Source organism: Nycticebus coucang, chromosome 9 (assembly GCF_027406575.1).
Source record: "Nycticebus coucang isolate mNycCou1 chromosome 9, mNycCou1.pri, whole genome shotgun sequence".
NCBI classification, from domain to species: domain Eukaryota; kingdom Metazoa; phylum Chordata; class Mammalia; order Primates; family Lorisidae; genus Nycticebus; species Nycticebus coucang.
The window spans coordinates 110,047,811-110,053,152 of NC_069788.1; the positions used below are offsets into that span (position 1 = coordinate 110,047,811).

Consider the following 5,342-nt stretch of genomic DNA (forward strand, 5'->3'; position numbering starts at 1 on the left):
TTATTTAGTTTTTATTTCATAATCATAAACTTAACTCTGCAATCCATCTAGACAAGGAGAGCAATAAGGAAAATATAAAACCCAAAGAACTGCAGTAAGAGCACAAAGATTACAGGATATTGCGAGCAAATGGGGTAGAGGAGTGCTCTCCTGAGCTACAGAAGAAATGGTTTGGTGGTTGAAACATTAAGTCAAATTTATTACAGTTGTCCACAGTCAGTAATGGCGATCTTCTTGCTAATCTTGCCATTCTTGGACCCGAAGCACTCCATGGCTTCCACAACATTCATGCCTTCTTTCACCTTGCCAAAGACCACATGCTTCCTATCCAACCACTCAGTTTTGGTAGTGCAGATGAAAAACTGGGAACCATTTGTGTTGGGTCCAGCATTTGCCATGGACAAGATGCCAGGACCTGTATGCTTCAGGACGAGTTCTCATCTTCAGATTTCTCTCCATAGATAGACTTGCCACCAGTGCCATTACGGCATGTGAAGTCACCACCCTGGCACATATACCCTGGAATAATTCTGTGAAAGCAGGAACCCTTATAACCAAATCCTTTTTCTCCAGTGCTCAGAGCATGAAAGTTTCCTGCTGTCCTTGGAACTTTGTCTTCAAACAGCTCCAAGGAGATGAAGCCCAAGGGCTCGCCATGGGGGGCAATATAGAAGAATGTGCTGGGGTTGACCATGGCTAATACCAGACAACTATAGGAAGTGGCAGCATCTGCAAAGCCAGGCTATATAATCTTATCTCAGTCTTTTAGTGGGCCTGAGTCCTCAGTTGTGACCTTTATAATTTAGGTTTCTAAGGATCTGGATTTGGGTAAATACCCTCTCCCAGGTGGGTTAAGTCTCTGGCAAAGGTTTTTTTCCCTAAAGACTAGGCCTTTGTTATGGAGAACACTCTGGGTATATTTAGAAATGGTTGCTTTTCCTCTCCTGCTACCAGAGCCACAAGGGGCTGGCTCATTCTTGGCTTTTCCCTGTGAGAATCCATGGAGTTCCTAGAAGAAGAGTGTGGATGGCCCTAAGGTTCTGGTACCCAGGAGTTTCTCATTCTCACGAGAGTCCACGCTCATCCCCCAGGATTCTGTCAAGTCAGCATTTAAGCATTCCTACTAACTTATGGCTCCAGCAGCTCTGGGTACGCTCATCTCAGCTGTGTTTCTCTGTATTTTCCTGTCGCTTCATGTTTCAAGATTGTGCCCTGCAACCTCAGTTCTCTGGTGGGCCCAGGAAAAAGTCATGGATTTTCAGTTTGTACAGCTTTTTCTTGTTATAACAGGCAGAAGTAACACCTTCCAGGCTCTTTGCATGCTGGAGCTGAATCCAGAAGTCTATTGTCTTGTTTTATGTTTCAATAAAATTATACAAAATCAAAATACATAGCAATCTGGGCCCACTTAGTGTAACCTATACACAAAATCATAAGGACAACAGAGTACTATGGTCGGCATTCTATGTCATCAAGAAAAGTCTAAATCATGTCCCAATTACTCTACTTAACAAAACAAAGAAGTTTATATGATTGTTTTAAAAGACCCATCCAAATGCTTTAATTTTAGGCACCCAAGGATTAAATCTTTTAACCCTTTGGAACAACTCACCCCTCTGGGGTTCCATGTAGCTGAAGTTTTACCATACAGGCTTAAAGTAGCTGAATGAAAAGATTCTAAATCAGGCTGAAGTCTTCCTTTCTTTTTCTTAGTTATTTAAGAAAATAACCACCCTTTAGAAACTTACAGATAAATAAGTTTTCAATAAAGAGCCCCTGGGCCAGATTCCTGCTGCTGTCAGGGGGTTGAGTCCCCAGTTCACTCCCAAAGGGAGAGGCACCAAAGTCTGCACTGACCTGGTAATCTCCACTTGGCTCCTTCTCTTCCTTACAGGAAAAGCTGGCCCCTTAGAATTCCCTAACTTATCCTGAGAGGTGAAATTGCTGAAACAGAAGTGCCATAGCTGATGTGCTAATGAATTCATGAAGCTGCCTAATGGAATGAGAGGTGTTGAAAAGTTCCTTTCTCTGTTTTCTTAAGAAAGCTGGCCTTTCTTTTTGCAAGTGGTTGGAGACACACACACACACACAGTCTCTAACCTGAAAAACTTTCACTTTCCAACTGCCCCAAATTACTCAACATATTTTCCCCATCTCTGCAGTATCAGAATTCTCAGGTCCTATCTTGCTTTCTCTCTTCCCATTCTGCGATATCCCCTTTCTCAAAAATCATTTTTTTGACATGTCTCACTTGCATGGCATTCCTCACTTTTGATACATTAGAGCCTGTCTTGGTCTGTTCTGTGCTGCTATAACAGAATACTACAGACTAGGTAATTTACAAAGGACAGAGATTTATTTCTTACAGTTCTAGAGGCTGGGAAGTCCAAGATCAAATTGTCTACATCTGGCAATGGGCTTCATTGCTGCTTCATCTCACAGCAGGAAGCAGAAGGCCAAAAAAGTGCAAAGAATGCATACACATATGAGAGGGAAGAAAGCAGAGAGACAGAAGGGAGGTGGGTCAAACTCATCCTTTTATCAGGAATCTACTTTCTTCGACAAGTAACCCATTCACACAATCGTGATATTAATCTATTCTTGAGGGCAGAGCCCTCCAGGCTGGTGTTGCACATCTGCTAGCCTGCAGTTCTAGGGTCTCAGAGGCTGCCCACTCCCATGGCACAGCTGGGTATTGTCTTAGTGAGGACTCAATGCTGTAGCCTTGCTCCTAAACCCACATTGAACATTTCCCCTGTGGAGACTCTGGCTGTACCCTGTGGCAAACTTCTTTCTGGCCCCCAAGCTCCCTGAGATACCCTTGAAATCTAGGTGGAGACTGCCATTGCCCCCAACTCATACATTCTGCATACCTACAGTCTTAGCACCATCTGGATACCACCAAAGTTTATGATTTGTATGTTTAAGAGTGGTCGATTGAGATACATATATGCCTTCTTGCATCACATTTGGGGTGGCCAAGGGGCACTGGACTGGAATTCAGGAAGCAGAGTCCTGAGGCTACACAGGGCAGTGAATGTTGAGGTCCCACAGGCCCCTCTCTAGAAACTTTGCCCTCGGGGGTCATTCTCCCATTGTCTTGATGAATAGGACCTGGCTTCCTTCTCTCTTGAACAGTTGATTGGCCATACTATTAGTGATCTTTTTTTTTTTTGTAGAGACAGAGTCTCACTGTACAGCCCTCGGGTAGAGTGCCGTGGCATCACACAACTCACAGCAACCTCTAACTCTTGGGCTTACACGATTCTCTTGCCTCAGTCTCCCGAGCAGCTGGGACTACAGGCGCCCGCCACAACGCCCGGCTATTTTTTTTGTTGTTGCAGTTTGGCGGGGGCTGGGTTTGAACCCGCCACCCTCGGCATATGGGGTCGGAGCCCTACTCACTGAGCCACAGACGCCACTCCTGGCCATACTATTAGTATTCTCTTCTCCAAAACATTTTTAAAAAATTCTTTAATGGGCATCACAAGAATGGAGAAGCATGAATCCTATGTACTCAATTTTGATATGAGGACAATTAATGACAATTAAGGTTATGGGGGGGAAGCAGAAAGAGGGACAGAGGGAGGAGGGTGGGGCTTTGGTGTATGTCACACTTTATGGGGGCAAGACATGATTGCAAGAGGGACATTGCCTAACAATTGCAATCAATGTAACCTGGCTTATTGTACCCTCAATGAATCCCCAACAATAAAAAAAAAAAAAATTCTTTAATGGCCAGGTTGAAAGTTTTAATTATAAATTCTGTCTTTAAATAAATTCTCTTTTTTTTTTTTTTTTTTTCCGTAGAGACAGAGTCTTACTCCATGGCCCTCAGTAGAGTGCCCTGGCATCACACAGCTCACAGCAACCTCCAGCTCCTGGGCTCAAGCGATTCTCTTGCCTCAGCCTCCCGAGCAGCTGGGACTACAGGCGCCCACCACAACGCCTGGCCATTTCTTGGCTGCAGTCTGGCCGGGGCCGGGTTTGAACCTGCCACCCTCGGTATATGGGCCGGCGCCCTACCGGTATATGGGCCGGCGCCCTACCGACTGAGCCACAGGCGCCGCCCTAAATAAATTCTCTCTTCTCTTGTTTTACTGTAAGTGGCCAAAGGAAGCCCTACAGCACCTGGAATACTCTGTTGCTTAATATTTCTTCGGCCGAATGTCCTACTTTACTGCTCTAAGTTCTGCCTTTCCCAAAATCCTGGAACATGGACAGAATTCTGCCAAGTTCTTTGCAACTGCCTAACAGAATGGCCTTTATTATAGTTTCCCAATATGTTGTTCCTCATTTACATATAAGACCTCATCAGGATGGCCTCTACTATCTCTATTTCTACCAAGGTTCTGATCATGACCACATAAGTAATCCCTAAGAATATTTAGGCTCTCTCTACAGCTCTTTCTTCTTAGGAACTCTCACCAGAGTCTCCCTGAAAGCTCCATTCATGACAATCCATGATTCTTCTAGCCTGATCCTTCAAATTCTTCCAGCCCCTACTTGTTAAATGAGTCCAAAGCTCCTTCCACATTTTCAGGTATTTGCTATAGCAACAGCCCCACTTCTCAGTACCAATTTTCTTAGTACATTTTGTGTAGCTACAATCTGAGGTTGGGTAACTTGTAATAGACAGAAACTCACTGGCTTATGGTCCTTCTGGCTAGGAAATCCAAGATCAAGGAGCTGACATCTGACGAGGGTCTTCTTGCTGCACCATCCTATAACAAAAGGACATAAAAAGGATGAGAAAGAGAAAAAGATTGAACTCATAGTCTCAAACTTTTTATAATTAGTATTAATCCATTCACCAATCACCTCTTACAGGTCCCATCTTTTAGCACTGTTGCATTGGGCATTAGATTTCCAACACATAAATTTTGGGGAACACATTCAAAGTGTGTGGGGAAGATTCGCAGTATCTTCTCTCTTCTTCTAAATGGAAAATACCTTAAGAGTAAGGCCCACGTCTTATTCCTCTTAACTCATATCTCCAAAGCTTCTGGCATCCACGATGCCTTCTCCAAACACACTTAAGAAATATTTATTGTGGCCAGGTGCAGTGGCTCACACCTGTAACCTTAACACTCTGAGAGGCTGAGGCAGGTGGATCACCTGAGCTCACAAGTTCGAGACCAGCCTAAGCAAGAGTGAGACCCTCTCTCTACTAAAAAATGAAAAAACAAGGCAAGAGGAAGGAGCACTTGAGCCCAAGAGTTTGAGCTTGCTGAGCCCAAGAGTTTGAGCTTGCTGTGAGCTATGATACCATGGTACTCTACTAAGGGTGACAAAGTGGTGAGACTGTCTCAAAAGAAAAGGAAAGAAATGCTTATTGTTCC

General features: G+C 44.1%; 1 pseudogene across 1 annotated transcript; it reads right to left on the reverse strand.

Moving 5' to 3' along the window:
- LOC128593973 (peptidyl-prolyl cis-trans isomerase A-like) lies at positions 1-700 on the reverse strand (annotated as a pseudogene). The gene has a single exon (XR_008382430.1). The product of XR_008382430.1 is annotated as a peptidyl-prolyl cis-trans isomerase A-like (transcript).
- Positions 701-5,342: the final 4,642 nt, after the last annotated feature.